This window comes from Ranitomeya imitator, chromosome 1 (genome assembly GCF_032444005.1).
Source record: "Ranitomeya imitator isolate aRanImi1 chromosome 1, aRanImi1.pri, whole genome shotgun sequence".
NCBI lineage: Eukaryota > Metazoa > Chordata > Amphibia > Anura > Dendrobatidae > Ranitomeya > Ranitomeya imitator.
Window position 1 is genome coordinate 158,639,103 of NC_091282.1, and position 23,299 is coordinate 158,662,401.

Genomic DNA, 23,299 nt, shown 5'->3' on the forward strand with positions numbered 1-23,299 from the left:
CTATTTTCAGAGATGATGTCCTCCACCCAAGTCTCAAAAAGCTGGAAGGGTCTTCAGGAGAGGTGGGTAGTCGAGCTAGGCTATCAGACAGTCACCTTTGTAGCTGTAGTGTCATCTTTCCTATGGTTACATTCAGGGGTGGACAGAGGCAGACATGTTATTGGTGGAATTGTGCAACTGCACATTGGCCAAGAAGTAAGGGGACCCATTTCCACCTTCAAAGCATATGAAATTGTGCTTTTTGATGAGTGATTGGTCTGATCACTAGCATAAAGACAGAATATAACATTTCTGCCCAACAAAACCATTAATATGAGGCATTCAGGTAGGACAAGCTTAACATTTCTATTACCTGTATGCCCATATTAATAGGTTATATATGTCTCGAGGGGTGACAGATTCCCAATGGGGCATAAACACACATATATTAATTCTTATCTATCTAATAGGATGACGACAGCTGTCCAGACCTGCATCCCACCACAAGAAACACTCCAGAGTAATCACGGTAGAATGCTAAAATCCTCAGTGACATAGTGAGGGGTTGCGCACCCTCTTCTTCTCTGAGGCTATTTACTCATCTAAGAGTGCTACTCAAACTGATAGGGTGCAGCTGTGGGACCCTATTTTCAGAGATGATGTCCTCCACCCAAGTCTCAAAAAGCTGGAAGGGTCTTCAGGAGAGGTGGGTAGTCGAGCTAGGCTATCAGACGGTCACCTTTGTAGCTGTAGTGTCATCTTTCCTATGGTTACATTCAGGGGTGGACAGAGGCAGACATGTTATTGGTGGAATTGTGCAGCTGCACATTGGCCAAGAAGTAAAGGGACCCATTTCCACCTTCAAAGCATATGAAATTGTGCTTTATGTTGAGTTATTGGTCTGATCATTAGCATAAAGACAGAATATAACATTTCTCCACAACAAAACCATTAATATGAGGCATACAAGTAGGACAAGCTTAACATTTCTATTACCTGAATGCCTATATTAATAGGTTATATATGTCTCGAGGGGTGACAGATTCCCAATGAGGCATAAACACACATATATTAATTCTTATCTATCTAATAGGATGACAACAGCTGTCCAGACCTGCATCCCACCACAAGAAACACTCCGGAGTAATCACGGGAGAATGCTAAAATCCTCAGTGACATAGTGAGGGGTTGCGCACCCTCTTCTTCTCTGAGGCTATTTACTCATCTAAGAGTGCTACTCAAACTGATGGAGTGCAGCTGTGGGACCCTATTTTCAGAGATGATGTCCTCCACCCAAGTCTCAAAAAGCTGGAAGGGTCTTCAGGAGAGATGGGTAGTCGAGCTAGGCTATCAGACGGTCACCTTTGTAGCTGTAGTGTCATCTTTCCTATGGTTACATTCAGGGGTGGACAGAGGCAGATATGTTATTGGTGGAATTGTGCAGCTGCACATTGGCCAAGAAGTAAAGGGACCCATTTCCACCTTCAAAGCATATGTAATTGTGCTTTATGTTGAGTTATTGGTCTGATCATTAGCATAAAGACAGAATATAACATTTCTCCACAACAAAACCATTAATATGAGGCATACAAGTAGGACAAGCTTAACATTTCTATTACCTGAATGCCTATATTAAGAGGTTATATATGTCTCGAGGGGTGACAGATTCCCAATGAGGCATAAACACACATATATTAATTCTTATCTATCTAATAGGATGACGACAGCTGTCCAGACCTGCATCCCACCACAAGAAACACTCCGGAGTAATCACGGGAGAATGCTAAAATCCTCAGTGACATAGTGAGGGGTTGCGCACCCTCTTCTTCTCTGAGGCTATTTACTCATCTAAGAGTGCTACTCAAACTGATGGGGTGCAGCAGTGGGACCCTATTTTCAGAGATGATGTCCTCCACCCAAGTCTCAAAAAGCTGGAAGGGTCTTCAGGAAAGGTGGGTAGTCGAGCTAGGCTATCAGACGGTCACCTTTGTAGCTGTAGTGTCATTTTTCCTATGGTTACATTCAGGGGTGGACAGAGGCAGACATGTTATTGGTGGAATTGTGCAACTGCACATTGGCCAAGAAGTAAGGGGACCCATTTCCACCTTCAAAGCATATGAAATTGTGCTTTTTGATGAGTTATTGGTCTGATCATTAGCATAAAGACAGAATATAACATTTCTGCGCAACAAAACCATTAATATGAGGCATTCAGGTAGGACAAGCTTAACATTTCTATTACCTGTATGCCCATATTAATAGGTTATATATGTCTCGAGGGGTGACAGATTCCCAATGGGTCATAAACACACATATATTAATTCTTATCTATCTAATAGGATGACGACAGCTGTCCAGACCTGCATCCCACCACAAGAAACACTCCGGAGTAATCACGGGAGAATGCTAAAATCCTCAGTGACATAGTGAGGGGTTGCGCACCCTCTTCTTCTCTGAGGCTATTTACTCATCTAAGAGTGCTACTCAAACTGATGGGGTGCAGCTGTGGGACCCTATTTTCAGAGATGATGTCCTCCGCCCAAGTCTCAAAAAGCTGGAAGGGTCTTCAGGAGAGGTGGGTAGTCGAGCTAGGCTATCAGACGGTCACCTTTGTAGCTGTAGTGTCATCTTTCCTATGGTTACATTCAGGGGTGGACAGAGGCAGACATGTTATTGGTGGAATTGTGCAACTGTACATTGGCCAAGAAGTAAGGGGACCCATTTCCACCTTCAAAGCATATGAAATTGTGCTTTATGTTGAGTTATTGGTCTGATCATTAGCATAAAGACAGAATATAACATTTCTCCACAACAAAACCATTAATATGAGGCATACAAGTAGGACAAGCTTAACATTTCTATTACCTGTATGCCTATATTAATAGGTTATATATGTCTCGAGGGGTGACAGATACCCAATGGGGCATAAACACACATATATTAATTCTTATCTATCTAATAGGATGACGACAGCTGTCCAGACCTGCATCCCACCACAAGAAACACTCCGGAGTAATCACGGGAGAATGCTAAAATCCTCAGTGACATAGTGAGGGGTTGCGCACCCTCTTCTTCTCTGAGGCTATTTACTCATCTAAGAGTGCTACTCAAACTGATAGGGTGCAGCTGTGGGACCCTATTTTCAGAGATGATGTCCTCCACCCAAGTCTCAAAAAGCTGGAAGGGTCTTAAGGAGAGGTGGGTAGTCGAGCTAGGCTATCAGACGGTCACCTTTGTAGCTGTAGTGTCATCTTTCCTATGGTTACATTCAGGGGTGGACAGAGGCAGACATGTTATTGGTGGAATTGTGCAACTGCACATTGGCCAAGAAGTAAGGGGACCCATTTCCACCTTCAAAGCATATGAAATTGTGCTTTTTGATGAGTTATTGGTCTGATCATTAGCATAAAGACAGAATATAACATTTCTGCCCAACAAAACCATTAATATGAGGCATTCAGGTAGGACAAGCTTAACATTTCTATTACCTGTATGCCCATATTAATAGGTTATATATGTCTCGAGGGGTGACAGATTCCCAATGGGGCATAAACAAACATATATTAATTCTTATCTATCTAATAGGATGACGACAGCTGTCCAGACCTGCATCCCACCACAAGAAACACTCCGGAGTAATCACGGGAGAATGCTAAAATCCTCAGTGACATAGTGAGGGGTTGCGCACCCTCTTCTTCTCTGAGGCTATTTACTCATCTAAGAGTGCTACTCAAACTGATGAGGTGCAGCTGTGGGACCCTATTTTCAGAGATGATGTCCTCCACCCAAGTCTCAAAAAGCTGGAAGGGTCTTCAGGAGAGGTGGGTAGTCGAGCTAGGCTATCAGACGGTCACCTTTGTAGCTGTAGTGTCATCTTTCCTATGGTTACATTCAGGGGTGGACAGAGGCAGACATGTTATTGGTGGAATTGTGCAACTGCACAATGGCCAAGAAGTAAGGGGACCCATTTCCACCTTCAAAGCATATGAAATTGTGCTTTTTGATGAGTTATTGGTCTGATCATTAGCATAAAGACAGAATATAACATTTCTGCCCAACAAAACCATTAATATGAGGCATTCAGGTAGGACAAGCTTAACATTTCTATTACCTGTATGCCCATATTAATAGATTATATATGTCTCGAGGGGTGACAGATTCCCAATGGGGCATAAACACACATATATTAATTCTTATCTATCTAATAGGATGACGACAGCTGTCCAAAACTGCATCCCACCACAAGAAACACTCCGGAGTAATTATGGGGAATGCTAAAATCCTCAGTGACATAGTGAGGGGTTGCGCACCCTCTTCTTCTCTGAGGCTATTTACTCATCTAAGAGTGCTACTCAAACTGATAGGGTGCAGCTGTGGGACCCTATTTTCAGAGATGATGTCCTCCACCCAAGTCTCAAACAGCTGGAAGGGTCTTCAGGAGAGGTGGGTAGTCGAGCTAGGCTATCAGACGGTCACCTTTGCAGCTGTAGTGTCATCTTTCCTATGGTTACATTCAGGGGTGGACAGAGGCAGACATGTTATTGGTGGAATTGTGCAACTGCACAATGGCCAAGAAGTAAGGGGACCCATTTCCACCTTCAAAGCATATGAAATTGTGCTTTTTGATGAGTTATTGGTCTGATCATTAGCATAAAGACAGAATATAACATTTCTGCCCAACAAAACCATTAATATGAGGCATTCAGGTAGGACAAGCTTAACATTTCTATTACCTGTATGCCCATATTAATAAGTTATATATGTCTCGAGGGGTGACAGATTCCCAATGGGGCATAAACACACATATATTAATTCTTATCTATCTAATAGGATGACGACAGCTGTCCAAAACTGCATCCCACCACAAGAAACACTCCGGAGTAATCACGGGAGAATGCTAAAATCCTCAGTGACATAGTGAGGGGTTGCGCACCCTATTCTTCTCTGAGGCTATTTACTCATCTAAGAGTGCTACTCAAACTGATAGGGTGCAGCTGTGGGACCCTATTTTCAGAGATGATGTCCTCCACCCAAGTCTCAAAAAGCTGGAAGGGTCTTCAGGAGAGGTGGGTAGTCGAGCTAGGCTATCAGACGGTCACCTTTGTAGCTGTAGTGTCATCTTTCCTATGGCTACATTCAGGGGTGGACAGAGGCAGACATGTTATTGGTGGAATTGTGCAACTGCACAATGGCCAAGAAGTAAGGGGACCCATTTCCACCTTCAAAGCATATGAAATTGTGCTTTTTGATGAGTTATTGGTCTGATCATTAGCATAAAGACAGAATATAACATTTCTGCCCAACAAAACCATTAATATGAGGCATTCAGGTAGGACAAGCTTAACATTTCTATTACCTGTATGCCCATATTAATAGGTTATATATGTCTCGAGGGGTGACAGATTCCCAATGCGGCATAAACACACATATATTAATTCTTATCTATCTAATAGGATGACGACAGCTGTCCAGAACTGCATCCCACCACAAGAAACACTCCAGAGTAATCACGGTAGAATGCTAAAATCCTCAGTGACATAGTGAGGGGTTGCGCACCCTCTTCTTCTCTGAGGCTATTTACTCATCTAAGATTGCTACTCAAACTGATAGGGTGCAGCTGTGGGACCCTATTTTCAGAGATGATGTCCTCCACCCAAGTCTCAAAAAGCTGGAAGGGTCTTCAGGAGAGGTGGGTAGTCGAGCTAGGCTATCAGACGGTCACCTTTGCAGCTGTAGTGTCATCTTTCCTATGGTTATATTCAGGGGTGGACAGAGGCAGACATGTTATTGGTGGAATTGTGCAGCTGCACATTGGCCAAGAAGTAAAGGGACCCATTTCCACCTTCAAAGCATATGAAATTGTGCTTTATGTTGAGTTATTGGTCTGATCATTAGCATAAAGACAGATATAACATTTCTCCACAACAAAACCATTAATATGAGGCATACAAGTAGGACAAGCTTAACATTTCTATTACCTGTATGCCTATATTAATAGGTTATATATGTCTCGAGGGGTGACAGATTCCCAATGAGGCATAAACACACATATATTAATTCTTATCTATCTAATAGGATGACGACAGCTGTCCAGACCTGCATCCCACCACAAGAAACACTCCGGAGTAATTATGGGGAATGCTAAAATCCTCAGTGACATAGTGAGGGGTTGCGCACCCTCTTCTTCTCTGAGGCTATTTACTCATCTAAGAGTGCTACTCAAACTGATAGGGTGCAGCTGTGGGACCCTATTTTCAGAGATGATGTCCTCCACCCAAGTCTCAAACAGCTGGAAGGGTCTTCAGGAGAGGTGGGTAGTCGAGCTAGGCTATCAGACGGTCACCTTTGCAGCTGTAGTGTCATCTTTCCTATGGTTACATTCAGGGGTGGACAGAGGCAGACATGTTATTGGTGGAATTGTGCAACTGCACAATGGCCAAGAAGTAAGGGGACCCATTTCCACCTTCAAAGCATATGAAATTGTGCTTTTTGATGAGTTATTGGTCTGATCATTAGCATAAAGACAGAATATAACATTTCTGCCCAACAAAACCATTAATATGAGGCATTCAGGTAGGACAAGCTTAACATTTCTATTACCTGTATGCCCATATTAATAAGTTATATATGTCTCGAGGGGTGACAGATTCCCAATGGGGCATAAACACACATATATTAATTCTTATCTATCTAATAGGATGACGACAGCTGTCCAAAACTGCATCCCACCACAAGAAACACTCCGGAGTAATCACGGGAGAATGCTAAAATCCTCAGTGACATAGTGAGGGGTTGCGCACCCTCTTCTTCTCTGAGGCTATTTACTCATCTAAGATTGCTACTCAAACTGATAGGGTGCAGCTGTGGGACCCTATTTTCAGAGATGATGCCCTCCACCCAAGTCTCAAAAAGCTGGAAGGGTCTTCAGGAGAGGTGGGTAGTCGAGCTAGGCTATCAGACGGTCACCTTTGCAGCTGTAGTGTCATCTTTCCTATGGTTATATTCAGGGGTGGACAGAGGCAGACATGTTATTGGCGGAATTGTGCAGCTGCACATTGGCCAAGAAGTAAAGGGACCCATTTCCACCTTCAAAGCATATGAAATTGTGCTTTATGTTGAGTTATTGGTCTGATCATTAGCATAAAGACAGATATAACATTTCTCCACAACAAAACCATTAATATGAGGCATACAAGTAGGACAAGCTTAACATTTCTATTACCTGTATGCCTATATTAATAGGTTATATATGTCTCGAGGGGTGACAGATTCCCAATGAGGCATAAACACACATATATTAATTCTTATCTATCTAATAGGATGACGACAGCTGTCCAGACCTGCATCCCACCACAAGAAACACTCCGGAGTAATCACGGGAGAATGCTAAAATCCTCAGTGACATAGTGAGGGGTTGCGCACCCTCTTCTTCTCTGAGGCTATTTACTCGTCTAAGAGTGCTACTCAAACTGATGGGGTGCAGCTGTGGGACCCTATTTTCAGAGATGATGTCCTCCACCCAAGTCTCAAAAAGCTGGAAGGGTCTTAAGGAGAGGTGGGTTGTTGAGCTAGGCTATCAGACGGTCACCTTTGTAGCTGTAGTGTCATCTTTCCTATGGTTACATTCAGGGGTGGACAGAGGCAGACATGTTATTGGTGGAATTGTGCAACTGCACATTGGCCAAGAAGTAAGGGGACCCATTTCCACCTTCTAAGCATATGAAATTGTGCTTTTTGATGAGTTATTGGTCTGATCATTAGCATAAAGACAGAATATAACATTTCTGCCCAACAAAACCATTAATATGAGGCATTCAGGTAGGACAAGCTTAACATTTCTATTACCTGTATGCCCATATTAATAGGTTATATATGTCTCGAGGGGTGACAGATTCCCAATGGGGCATAAACACACATATATTAATTCTTATCTATCTAATAGGATGACGACAGCTGTCCAGACCTGCATCCCACCACAAGAAACACTCCGGAGTAATCACGGGAGAATGCTAAAATCCTCAGTGACATAGTGAGGGGTTGCACAGCCTCTTCTTCTCTGAGGCTATTTACTCATCTAAGAGTGCTACTCAAACTGATGGGGTGCAGCTGTGGGACCCTATTTTCAGAGATGATGTCCTCCACCCAAGTCTCAAAAAGCTGGAAGGGTCTTCAGGAGAGGTGGGTAGTCGAGCTAGGCTATCAGACAGTCACCTTTGTAGCGGTAGTGTCATCTTTCCTATGGTTACATTCAGGGGTGGACAGAGGCAGACATGTTATTGGTGGAATTGTGCAACTGCACAATGGCCAAGAAGTAAGGGGACCCATTTCCACCTTCAAAGCATATGAAATTGTGCTTTATGTTGAGTTATTGGTCTGATCATTAGCATAACGACAGAATATAACATTTCGCCACAACAAAACCATTAATATGAGGCATACAAGTAGGACAAGCTTAACATTTCCATTACCTGTATGCCTATATTAATAGGTTATATATGTCTCGAGGGGTGACAGATTCCCAAAGAGGCATAAACACACATATATTAATTCTTATCTATCTAATAGGATGACGACAGCTGTCCAGACCTGCATCCCACCACAAGAAACACTCCGGAGTAATCACGGGAGAATGCTAAAATCCTCAGTGACATAGTGAGGGGTTGCGCAGCCTCTTCTTCTCTGAGGCTATTTACTCATCTAAGAGTGCTACTCAAACTGATAGGGTGCAGCTGTGGGACCCTATTTTCAGAGATGATGTCCTCCACCCAAGTCTCAAAAAGCTGGAAGGGTCTTCAGGAGAGGTGGGTAGTCGAGCTAGGCTATCAGACGGTCACCTTTGTAGCTGTAGTGTCATCTTTCCTATGGTTACATTCAGGGGTGGACAGAGGCAGACATGTTATTGGTGGAATTGTGCAGCTGCACATTGGCCAAGAAGTAAAGGGACCCATTTCCACCTTCAATGCATATGAAATTGTGCTTTATGTTGAGTTATTGGTCTGATCATTGGCATAAAGACAGAATATAACATTTCTCCACAACAAAACCATTAATATGAGGCATACAAGTAGGACAAGCTTAACATTTCTATTACCTGTATGCCTATATTAATAGGTTATATATGTCTCGAGGGGTGACAGATTCCCAATGAGGCATAAACACACATATATTAATTCTTATCTATCTAATAGGATGACGACAGCTGTCCAGACCTGCATCCCACCACAAGAAACACTCCGGAGTAATCACGGGGAGAATGCTAAAATCCTCAGTGACATAGTGAGGGGTTGCGCACCCTCTTCTTCTCTGAGGCTATTTACTCATCTAAGAGTGCTACTCAAACTGATGGGGTGCAGCTGTGGGACCCTATTTTCAGAGGTTATGTCCTCCACCCAAGTCTCAAAAAGCTGGAAGGGTCTTCAGGAGAGGTGGGTAGTCGAGCTAGGCTATCAGACGGTCACCTTTGTAGCTGTAGTGTCATCTTTCCTATGGTTACATTCAGGGGTGGACAGAGGCAGACATGTTATTGGTGGAATTGTGCAACTGCATAATGGCCAAGAAGTAAGGGGACCCATTTCCACCTTCAAAGCATATGAAATTGTGCTTTTTGATGAGTTATTGGTCTGATCATTAGCATAAAGACAGAATATAACATTTCTGCCCAACAAAACCATTAATATGAGGCATTCAGGTAGGACAAGCTTAACATTTCTATTACCTGTATGCCCATATTAATAGATTATATATGTCTCGAGGGGTGACAGATTCCCAATGGGGCATAAACACACATATATTAATTCTTATCTATCTAATAGGATGACGACAGCTGTCCAGAACTGCATCCCACCACAAGAAACACTCCGGAGTAATTACGGGAGAATGCTAAAATCCTCAGTGACATAGTGAGGGGTTGCGCACCCTCTTCTTCTCTGAGGCTATTTACTCATCTAAGAGTGCTACTCAAACTGATGGTGTGCAGCTGTGGGACCCTATTTTCAGAGATGATGTCCTCCACCCAAGTCTCAAAAAGCTGGAAGGGTCTTCAGGAGAGGTGGGTAGTCGAGCTAGGCTATCAGACGGTCACCTTTGTAGCTGTAGTGTCATCTTTCCTATGGTTACATTCAGGGGTGGACAGAGGCAGACATGTTACTGGTGGAATTGTGCAACTGCACAATGGCCAAGAAGTAAGGGGACCCATTTCCACCTTCAAAGCATATGAAATTGTGCTTTTTGATGAGTTATTGGTCTGATCATTAGCATAAAGACAGAATATAACATTTCTGCCCAACAAAACCATTAATATGAGGCATTCAGGTAGGACAAGCTTAACATTTCTATTACCTGTATGCCCATATTAATAGGTTATATATGTCTCGAGGGGTGACAGATTCCCAATGGGGCATAAACACACATATATTAATTCTTATCTATCTAATAGGATGACGACAGCTGTCCAGACCTGCATCCCACCACAAGAAACACTCCGGAGTAATCACGGGAGAATGCTAAAATCCTCAGTGACATAGTGATGGGTTGCGCACCCTCTTCTTCTCTGAGGCTATTTACTCATCTAAGAGTGCTACTCAAACTGACGGGGTGCAGCTGTGGGACCCTATTTTCAGAGATGATGTCCTCCACCCAAGTCTCAAAAAGCTGGAGGGGTCTTCAGGAGAGGTGGGTAGTCGAGCTAGGCTATCAGACGGTCACCTTTGTAGCTGTAGTGTCATTTTTCCTATGGTTACATTCAGGGATGGACAGAGGCAGACATGTTATTGGTGGAATTGTGCAACTGCACATTGGCCAAGAAGTAAGGGGACCCATTTCCACCTTCAAAGCATATGAAATTGTGCTTTTTGATGAGTTATTGGTCTGATCATTAGCATAAAGACAGAATATAACATTTCTCCACAACAAAACCATTAATATGAGGCATACAAGTAGGACAAGCTTAACATTTCTATTACCTGTATGCCTATATTAATAGGTTATATATGTCTCGAGGGGTGACAGATTCCCAATGAGGCATAAACACACATATATTAATTCTTATCTATCTAATAGGATGACGACAGCTGTCCAGACCTGCATCCCACCACAAGAAAAACTCCGGAGTAATCACGGGAGAATGCTAAAATCCTCAGTGACATAGTGAGGGGTTGCGCACCCTCTTCTTCTCTGAGGCTATTTACTCATGTAAGAGTGCTACTCAAACTGATGGGGTGCAGCTGTGGGACCCTATTTTCAGAGATGATGTCCTCCACCCAAGTCTCAAAAAGCTGGAAGGGTCTTCAGGAGAGGTGGGTAGTCGAGCTAGGCTATCAGACGGTCACCTTTGTAGCTGTAGTGTCATCTTTCCTATGGTTACATTCAGGGGTGGACAGAGGCAGACATGTTATTGGTGGAATTGTGCAACTGCACAATGGCCAAGAAGTAAGGGGACCCATTTCCACCTTCAAAGCATATGAAATTGTGCTTTTTGATGAGTTAGTGGTCTGATCATTAGCATAAAGACAGAATATAACATTTCTGCCCAACAAAACCATTAATATGAGGCATTCAGGTAGGACAAGCTTAACATTTCTATTACCTGTATGCCCATATTAATAGGTTATATATGTCTCGAGGGGTGACAGATTCCCAATGGGGCATAAACACACATATATTAATTCTTATCTATCTAATAGGATGACGACAGCTGTCCAGACCTGCATCCCACCACAAGAAACACTCCGGAGTAATCACGGGAGAATGCTAAAATCCTCAGTGACATAGTGAGGGGTTGCGCACCCTCTTCTTCTCTGAGGCTATTTACTCATCTAAGAGTGCTACTCAAACTGATAGGGTGCAGCTGTGGGACCCTATTTTCAGAGATGATGTCCTCCACCCAAGTCTCAAAAAGCTGGAAGGGTCTTCAGGAGAGGTGGGTAGTCGAGCTAGGCTATCAGACGGTCACCTTTGTAGCTGTAGTGTCATCTTTCCTATGGTTACATTCAGGGGTGGACAGAGGCAGACATGTTATTGGTGGAATTGTGCAGCTGCACATTGGCCAAGAAGTAAAGGGACCCATTTCCACCTTCAAAGCATATGAAATTGTGCTTTATGTTGAGTTATTGGTCTGATCATTAGCATAAAGACAGAATATAACATTATTCCACAACAAAACTATTAATATGAGGCATACAAGTAGGACAAGCTTAACATTTCTATTACCTGTATGCCTATATTAATAGGTTATATATGTCTCGAGGGGTGACAGATTCCCAATGAGGCATAAACACACATATATTAATTCTTATCTATCTAATAGGATGACGACAGCTGTCCAGAACTGCATCCCACCACAAGAAACACTCCGGAGTAATTACGGGAGAATGCTAAAATCCTCAGTGACATAGTGAGGGGTTGCGCACCCTCTTCTTCTCTGAGGCTATTTACTCATCTAAGAGTGCTACTCAAACTGATGGGGTGCAGCTGTGGGACCCTATTTTCAGAGATGATGTCCTCCACCCAAGTCTCAAAAAGCTGGAAGGGTCTTCAGGAGAGGTGGGTAGTCGAGCTAGGCTATCATCAGACGGTCACCTTTGTAGCTGTAGTGTCATCTTTCCTATGGTTACATTCAGGGGTGGACAGAGGCAGACATGTTACTGGTGGAATTGTGCAACTGCACAATGGCCAAGAAATAAGGGGACCCATTTCCACCTTCAAAGCATATGAAATTGTGCTTTTTGATGAGTTATTGGTCTGATCATTAGCATAAAGACAGAATATAACATTTCTGCCCAACAAAACCATTAATATGAGGCATTCAGGTAGGACAAGCTTAACATTTCTATTACCTGTATGCCCATATTAATAGATTATATATGTCTCGAGGGGTGACAGATTCCCAATGGGGCATAAACACACATATATTAATTCTTATCTATCTAATAGGATGACGACAGCTGTCCAGAACTGCATCCCACCACAAGAAACACTCCGGAGTAATTACGGGAGAATGCTAAAATCCTCAGTGACATAGTGAGGGGTTGCGCACCCTCTTCTTCTCTGAGGCTATTTACTCATCTAAGAGTGCTACTCAAACTGATGGGGTGCAGCTGTGGGACCCTATTTTCAGAGATGATGTCCTCCACCCAAGTCTCAAAAAGCTGGAAGGGTCTTCAGGAGAGGTGGGTAGTCGAGCTAGGCTATCAGACGGTCACCTTTGTAGCTGTAGTGTTATCTTTCCTATGGTTACATTCAGGGGTGGACAGAGGCAGACATGTTACTGGTGGAATTGTGCAACTGCACAATGGCCAAGAAGTAAGGGGACCCATTTCCACCTTTAAAGCATATGAAATTGTGCTTTTTGATGAGTTATTGGTCTGATCATTAGCATAAAGACAGAATATAACATTTCTGCCCAACAAAACCATTAATATGAGGCATTCAGGTAGGACAAGCTTAACATTTCTATTACCTGTATGCCCATATTAATAGGTTATATATGTCTCGAGGGGTGACAGATTCCCAATGGGGCATAAACACACATATATTAATTCTTATCTATCTAATAGGATGACGACAGCTGTCCAGACCTGCATCCCACCACAAGAAACACTCCGGAGTAATCACGGGAGAATGGTAAAATCCTCAGTGACATAGTGATGGGTTGCGCACCCTCTTCTTCTCTGAGGCTATTTACTCATCTAAGAGTGCTACTCAAACTGATTGGGTGCAGCTGTGGGACCCTATTTTCAGAGATGATGTCCTCCACCCAAGTCTCAAAAAGCTGGAGGGGTCTTCAGGAGAGGTGGGTAGTCGAGCTAGGCTATCAGACGGTCACCTTTGTAGCTGTAGTGTCATTTTTCCTATGGTTACATTCAGGGGTGGACAGAGGCAGACATGTTATTGGTGGAATTGTGCAACTGCACATTGGCCAAGAAGTAAGGGGACCCATTTCCACCTTCAAAGCATATGAAATTGTGCTTTTTGATGAGTTATTGGTCTGATCATTAGCATAAAGACAGAATATAACATTTCTCCACAACAAAACCATTAATATGAGGCATACAAGTAGGACAAGCTTAACATTTCTATTACCTGTATGCCTATATTAATAGGTTATATATGTCTCAAGGGGTGACAGATTCCCAATGAGGCATAAACACACATATATTAATTCTTATCTATCTAATAGGATGACGACAGCTGTCCAGACCTGCATCCCACCACAAGAAACACTCCGGAGTAATCACGGGAGAATGCTAAAATCCTCAGTGACATAGTGAGGGGTTGCGCACCCTCTTCTTCTCTGAGGCTATTTACTCATCTAAGAGTGCTACTCAAACTGATGGGGTGCAGCTGTGGGACCCTATTTTCAGAGATGATGTCCTCCACCCAAGTGTCAAAAAGCTGGAAGGGTCTTCAGGAGAGGTGGGTAGTCGAGCTAGGCTATCAGACGGTCACCTTTGTAGCTGTAGTGTCATCTTTCCTATGGTTACATTCAGGGGTGGACAGAGGCAGACATGTTATTGGTGGAATTGTGCAACTGCACAATGGCCAAGAAGTAAGGGGACCCATTTCCACCTTCAAAGCATATGAAATTGTGCTTTTTGATGAGTTAGTGGTCTGATCATTAGCATAAAGACAGAATATAACATTTCTGCCCAACAAAACCATTAATATGAGGCATTCAGGTAGGACAAGCTTAACATTTCTATTACCTGTATGCCCATATTAATAGGTTATATATGTCTCGAGGGGTGACAGATTCCCAATGGGGCATAAACACACATATATTAATTCTTATCTATCTAATAGGATGACGACAGCTGTCCAGACCTGCATCCCACCACAAGAAACACTCCGGAGTAATCACGGGAGAATGCTAAAATCCTCAGTGACATAGTGAGGGGTTGCGCACCCTCTTCTTCTCTGAGGCTATTTACTCATCTAAGAGTGCTACTCAAACTGATAGGGTGCAGCTGTGGGACCCTATTTTCAGAGATGATGTCCTCCACCCAAGTCTCAAAAAGCTGGAAGGGTCTTCAGGAGAGGTGGGTAGTCGAGCTAGGCTATCAGACGGTCACCTTTGTAGCTGTAGTGTCATCTTTCCTATGGTTACATTCAGGGGTGGACAGAGGCAGACATGTTATTGGTGGAATTGTGCAGCTGCACATTGGCCAAGAAGTAAAGGGACCCATTTCCACCTTCAAAGCATATGAAATTGTGCTTTATGTTGAGTTATTGGTCTGATCATTAGCATAAAGACAGAATATAACATTATTCCACAACAAAACTATTAATATGAGGCATACAAGTAGGACAAGCTTAACATTTCTATTACCTGTATGCCTATATTAATAGGTTATATATGTCTCGAGGGGTGACAGATTCCCAATGAGGCATAAACACACATATATTAATTCTTATCTATCTAATAGGATGACGACAGCTGTCCAGACCTGCATCCCACCACAAGAAACACTCCGGAGTAATCACGGGAGAATGCTAAAATCCTCAGTGACATAGTGAGGGGTTGCACACCCTCTTCTTCACTGAGGCTATTTACTCATCTAAGAGTGCTACTCAAACTGATGGGGTGCAGCTGTGGTACCCTATTTTCAGAGATGATGTCCTCCACCCAAGTCTCAAAAATCTGGAAGGGTCTTCAGGAGAGGTGGGTAGTCGAGCTAGGCTATCAGACGGTCACCTTTGTAGCTGTAGTGTCATCTTTCCTATGGTTACATTCAGGGGTGGACAGAGGCAGACATGTTATTGGTGGAATTGTGCAACTGCACATTGGCCAAAAAGTAAGGGGACCCATTTCCACCTTCAAAGCATATGAAATTGTGCTTTTTGATGAGTTATTGGTCTGATCATTAGCATAAAGACAGAATATAACATTTCTGCCCAACAAAACCATTAATATGAGGCATTCAGGTAGGACAAGCTTAACATTTCTATTACCTGTATGCCCATATTAATAGATTATATATGTCTCGAGGGGTGACAGATTCCCAATGGGGCATAAACACACATATATTAATTCTTATCTATCTAATAGGATGACGACAGCTGTCCAGAACTGCATCCCACCACAAGAAACACTCCGGAGTAATTACGGGAGAATGCTAAAATCCTCAGTGACATAGTGAGGGGTTGCGCACCCTCTTCTTCTCTGAGGTTATTTACTCATCTAAGAGTGCTACTCAAACTGATGGGGTGCAGCTGTGGGACCCTATTTTCAGAGATGATGTCCTCCACCCAAGTCTCAAAAAGCTGGAAGGGTCTTCAGGAGAGGTGGGTAGTCGAGCTAGGCTATCAGACGGTCACCTTTGTAGCTGTAGTGTCATCTTTCCTATGGTTACATTCAGGGGTGGACAGAGGCAGACATGTTACTGGTGGAATTGTTCAACTGCACAATGGCCAAGAAGTAAGGGGACCCATTTCCACCTTCAAAGCATATGAAATTGTGCTTTTTGATGAGTTAGTGGTCTGATCATTAGCATAAAGACAGAATATAACATTTCTGCCCAACAAAACCATTAATATGAGGCATTCAGGTAGGACAAGCTTAACATTTCTATTACCTGTATGCCCATATTAATAGGTTATATATGTCTCGAGGGGTGACAGATTCCCAATGGGGCATAAACACACATATATTAATTCTTATCTATCTAATAGGATGACGACAGCTGTCCAGACCTGCATCCCACCACAAGAAACACTCCGGAGTAATCACGGGAGAATGCTAAAATCCTCAGTGACATAGTGAGGGGTTGCGCACCCTCTTCTTCTCTGAGGCTATTTACTCATCTAAGAGTGCTACTCAAACTGATAGGGTGCAGCTGTGGGACCCTATTTTCAGAGATGATGTCCTCCACCCAAGTCTCAAAAAGCTGGAAGGGTCTTCAGGAGAGGTGGGTAGTCGAGCTAGGCTATCAGACGGTCACCTTTGTAGCTGTAGTGTCATCTTTCCTATGGTTACATTCAGGGGTGGACAGAGGCAGACATGTTATTGGTGGAATTGTGCAGCTGCACATTGGCCAAGAAGTAAAGGGACCCATTTCCACCTTCAAAGCATATGAAATTGTGCTTTATGTTGAGTTATTGGTCTGATCATTAGCATAAAGACAGAATATAACATTATTCCACAACAAAACTATTAATATGAGGCATACAAGTAGGACAAGCTTAACATTTCTATTACCTGTATGCCTATATTAATAGGTTATATATGTCTCGAGGGGTGACAGATTCCCAATGAGGCATAAACACACATATATTAATTCTTATCTATCTAATAGGATGACGACAGCTGTCCAGACCTGCATCCCACCACAAGAAACACTCCGGAGTAATCACGGGAGAATGCTAAAATCCTCAGTGACATAGTGAGGGGTTGCACACCCTCTTCTTCACTGAGGCTATTTACTCATCTAAGAGTGCTACTCAAACTGATGGGGTGCAGCTGTGGGACCCTATTTTCAGAGATGATGTCCTCCACCCAAGTCTCAAAAAGCTGGAAGGGTCTTCAGGAGAGGTGGGTAGTCGAGCTAGGCTATCAGACGGTCACCTTTGTAGCTGTAGTGTCATCTTTCCTATGGTTACATTCAGGGGTGGACAGAGGCAGACATGTTATTGGTGGAATTGTGCAACTGCACAATGGCCAAGAAGTAAGGGGACCCATTTCCACCTTCAAAGCATATGAAATTGTGCTTTTTGATGAGTTAGTGGTCTGATCATTAGCATAAAGACAGAATATAACATTTCTGCCCAACAAAACCATTAATATGAGGCATTCAGGTAGGACAAGCTTAACATTTCTATTACCTGTATGCCCATATTAATAGGTTATATATGTCTCGAGGGGTGACAGATTCCCAATGGGGCATAAACACACATATATTAATTCTTATCTATCTAATAGGATGACGACAGCTGTCCAGACCTGCATCCCACCACAAGAAACACTCCGGAGTAATCACGGGAGAATGCTAAAATCCTCAGTGACATAGTGAGGGGTTGCGCACCCTCTTCTTCTCTGAGGCTATTTACTCATCTAAGAGTGCTACTCAAACTGATAGGGTGCAGCTGTGGGACCCTATTTTCAGAGATGATGTCCTCCACCCAAGTCTCAAAAAGCTGGAAGGGTCTTCAGGAGAGGTGGGTAGTCGAGCTAGGCTATCAGACGGTCACCTTTGTAGCTGTAGTGTCATCTTTCCTATGGTTACATTCAGGGGTGGACAGAGGCAGACATGTTATTGGTGGAATTGTGCAGCTGCACATTGGCCAAGAAGTAAAGGGACCCATTTCCACCTTCAAAGCATATGAAATTGTGCTTTATGTTGAGTTATTGGTCTGATCATTAGCATAAAGACAGAATATAACATTATTCCACAACAAAACTATTAATATGAGGCATACAAGTAGGACAAGCTTAACATTTCTATTACCTGTATGCCTATATTAATAGGTTATATATGTCTCGAGGGGTGACAGATTCCCAATGAGGCATAAACACACATATATTAATTCTTATCTATCTAATAGGATGACGACAGCTGTCCAGACCTGCATCCCACCACAAGAAACACTCCGGAGTAATCACGGGAGAATGCTAAAATCCTCAGTGACATAGTGAGGGGTTGCACACCCTCTTCTTCACTGAGGCTATTTACTCATCTAAGAGTGCTACTCAAACTGATGGGGTGCAGCTGTGGTACCCTATTTTCAGAGATGATGTCCTCCACCCAAGTCTCAAAAATCTGGAAGGGTCTTCAGGAGAGGTGGGTAGTCGAGCTAGGCTATCAGACGGTCACCTTTGTAGCTGTAGTGTCATCTTTCCTATGGTTACATTCAGGGGTGGACAGAGGCAGACATGTTATTGGTGGAATTGTGCAACTGCACATTGGCCAAAAAGTAAGGGGACCCATTTCCACCTTCAAAGCATATGAAATTGTGCTTTTTGATGAGTTATTGGTCTGATCATTAGCATAAAGACAGAATATAACATTTCTGCCCAACAAAACCATTAATATGAGGCATTCAGGTAGGACAAGCTTAACATTTCTATTACCTGTATGCCCATATTAATAGATTATATATGTCTCGAGGGGTGACAGATTCCCAATGGGGCATAAACACACATATATTAATTCTTATCTATCTAATAGGATGACGACAGCTGTCCAGAACTGCATCCCACCACAAGAAACACTCCGGAGTAATTACGGGAGAATGCTAAAATCCTCAGTGACATAGTGAGGGGTTGCGCACCCTCTTCTTCTCTGAGGTTATTTACTCATCTAAGAGTGCTACTCAAACTGATGGGGTGCAGCTGTGGGACCCTATTTTCAGAGATGATGTCCTCCACCCAAGTCTCAAAAAGCTGGAAGGGTCTTCAGGAGAGGTGGGTAGTCGAGCTAGGCTATCAGACGGTCACCTTTGTAGCTGTAGTGTCATCTTTCCTATGGTTACATTCAGGGGTGGACAGAGGCAGACATGTTACTGGTGGAATTGTTCAACTGCACAATGGCCAAGAAGTAAGGGGACCCATTTCCACCTTCAAAGCATATGAAATTGTGCTTTTTGATGAGTTAGTGGTCTGATCATTAGCATAAAGACAGAATATAACATTTCTGCCCAACAAAACCATTAATATGAGGCATTCAGGTAGGACAAGCTTAACATTTCTATTACCTGTATGCCCATATTAATAGGTTATATATGTCTCGAGGGGTGACAGATTCCCAATGGGGCATAAACACACATATATTAATTCTTATCTATCTAATAGGATGACGACAGCTGTCCAGACCTGCATCCCACCACAAGAAACACTCCGGAGTAATCACGGGAGAATGCTAAAATCCTCAGTGACATAGTGAGGGGTTGCGCACCCTCTTCTTCTCTGAGGCTATTTACTCATCTAAGAGTGCTACTCAAACTGATAGGGTGCAGCTGTGGGACCCTATTTTCAGAGATGATGTCCTCCACCCAAGTCTCAAAAAGCTGGAAGGGTCTTCAGGAGAGGTGGGTAGTCGAGCTAGGCTATCAGACGGTCACCTTTGTAGCTGTAGTGTCATCTTTCCTATGGTTACATTCAGGGGTGGACAGAGGCAGACATGTTATTGGTGGAATTGTGCAGCTGCACATTGGCCAAGAAGTAAAGGGACCCATTTCCACCTTCAAAGCATATGAAATTGTGCTTTATGTTGAGTTATTGGTCTGATCATTAGCATAAAGACAGAATATAACATTATTCCACAACAAAACTATTAATATGAGGCATACAAGTAGGACAAGCTTAACATTTCTATTACCTGTATGCCTATATTAATAGGTTATATATGTCTCGAGGGGTGACAGATTCCCAATGAGGCATAAACACACATATATTAATTCTTATCTATCTAATAGGATGACGACAGCTGTCCAGACCTGCATCCCACCACAAGAAACACTCCGGAGTAATCACGGGAGAATGCTAAAATCCTCAGTGACATAGTGAGGGGTTGCACACCCTCTTCTTCACTGAGGCTATTTACTCATCTAAGAGTGCTACTCAAACTGATGGGGTGCAGCTGTGGGACCCTATTTTCAGAGATGATGTCCTCCACCCAAGTCTCAAAAAGCTGGAAGGGTCTTCAGGAGAGGTGGGTAGTCGAGCTAGGCTATCAGACGGTCACCTTTGTAGCTGTAGTGTCATCTTTCCTATGGTTACATTCAGGGGTGGACAGAGGCAGACATGTTACTGGTGGAATTGTTCAACTGCACAATGGCCAAGAAGTAAGGGGACCCATTTCCACCTTCAAAGCATATGAAATTGTGCTTTTTGATGAGTTATTGGTCTGATCATTAGCATAAAGACAGAATATAACATTTCTGCCCAACAAAACCATTAATATGAGGCATTCAGGTAGGACAAGCTTAACATTTCTATTACCGTATATACTCGAGTATAAGCCGACCCGAGTATAAGCCGACCCCCCTAATTTTGCCACAAAAAACTGGGAAAACTTATTGACTCGAGTATAAGCCTAGGGTAGAAAATGCAGCATTTACCGGTGAATTTCAAAAATAAAAATAGATGCTCCATACCGTTCATTATTGCCCCATAGATGCTCCATATACAACTGTGCTATATAGAATGCTCTGCACCGTTGATTATGGCCCCATAGATGCTCCTTATAATGCTGTGCCATATATGCTCTGCACCTTTGATTATGGCCCCATAGATGCTCCTTATAATGCTGTGCCATATATGCTCTGCACCTTTGATTATGGCCCCATAGATGCTCCTTATAATGCTGTGCCATATATGCTCTGCACCTTTATGGCCCCATAGGTGCTCCTTATAATGCTGTGCCCCATATATGCTCTGCACCTTTATGGCCCCATAGGTGCTCCTTATAATGCTGTGCCCCATATATGCTATGCACCTTTATGGCCCCATAGGTGCTCCTTATAATGCTGTGCCCCTTATATGCTCTGCACATTTATGGCCCCATAGGTGCTCCTTATAATGCTGTGCCCCTTATATGCTCTGCACCTTTATGGCCCCATAGGTGCTCCTTAGAATGCTGCTGGTGCTGCCATAAAAAAAAAAAAAATCACATACTCACCTCTCTTCTCAGGACGCCGGCGCTTTCAATAATTACCTGCTCCTCTGCGGCTCCGTCTCCAGCACTGACGCTCAGCAGAGGGCGCGCACTGACTACGTCACAGCGCCCTCTAACCTGAGCGTCATTGCTAGAGGACGCTGCAGACGGAGCCACACCGGAGCAAGGAGCAGGTAATTATAGCGCTGCGCTCCCCTTACCTGCTGCGGCGCGGTCCCTGCAGTCCCTGGCTTCTCCGGCGCTGCAGCTTCTTCCTGTAATTGAGCGGTCACATGGCACCGATCATTTACAGCAATGAATATGCGGCTCCTCCCCTATGGGGGTGGAGCTGCCTATTCATTTCTGTAATGAGCGGTGCCATGTGACCGCTCAGTGCAGGAAGAATCTGCAGCGCCGGAGAAGCCAGGGACTGCAGGGACAGCGCTGGGAGCAGGTAAGTATGATTACACAGCCCCCGCTCTCCCTCCCCTGCTGACACCCGGGTATATGACTCGAGTATAAGCCGAGAGGGGGACTTTCAGCCCAAAAAAATGGGCTGAAAATCTCGGCTTATACTCGAGTATATACGGTACCTGTACGCCCATATTAATAGGTTATATATGTCTCGAGGGGTGACAGATTCCCAATGGGGCATAAACACACATATATTAATTCTTATCTATCTAATAGGATGACGACAGCTGTCCAGACCTGCATCCCACCACAAGAAACACTCCGGAGTAATCACGGGAGAATGCTAAAATCCTCAGTGACATAGTGAGGGGTTGCACACCCTCTTCTTCACTGAGGCTATTTACTCATCTAAGAATGCTACTCAAACTGATGGGGTGCAGCTGTGGGACCCTATTTTCAGAGATGATGTCCTCCACCCAAGTCTCAAAAAGCTGGAAGGGTCTTCAGGAGAGGTGGGTAGTCGAGCTAGGCTATCAGACGGTCACCTTTGTAGCTGTAGTGTCATCTTTCCTATGTTTACATTCAGGGGTGGACAGAAGCAGACATGTTATTGGTGGAATTGTGCAACTGCACATTGGCCAAAAAGTAAGGGGACCCATTTCCACCTTCAAAGCATATGAAATTGTGCTTTTTGATGAGTTATTGGTCTGATCATTAGCATAAAGACAGAATATAACTTTTCTGCCCAACAAAACCATTAATATGAGGCATTCAGGTAGGACAAGCTTAACATTTCTATTACCTGTATGCCCATATTAATAGGTTATATATGTCTCGAGGGGTGACAGATTCCCAATGGGGCATAAACACACATATATTAATTCTTATCTATCTAATAGGATGACGACAGCTGTCCAGACCTGCATCCCACCACAAGAAACACTCCGGAGTAATCACGGGAGAATGCTAAAATCCTCAGTGACATAGTGAGGGGTTGCGCACCCTCTTCTTCTCTGAGGCTATTTACACATCTAAAAGTGCTACTCAAACTGATAGGGTGCAGCTGTGGGACCATATTTTCAGAGATGATGTCCTCCACCCAAGTCTCAAAAAGCTGGAAGGGTCTTCAGGAGAGGTGGGTATTCGAGCTAGGCTATCAGACGGTCACCTTTGTAGCTGTAGTGTCATCTTTCCTATGGTTACATTCAGGGGTGGACAGAGGCAGACATGTTATTGGTGGAATTGTGCAGCTGCACATTGGCCAAGAAGTAAAGGGGCCCATTTCCACCTTCAAAGCATATGAAATTGTGCTTTTTGAT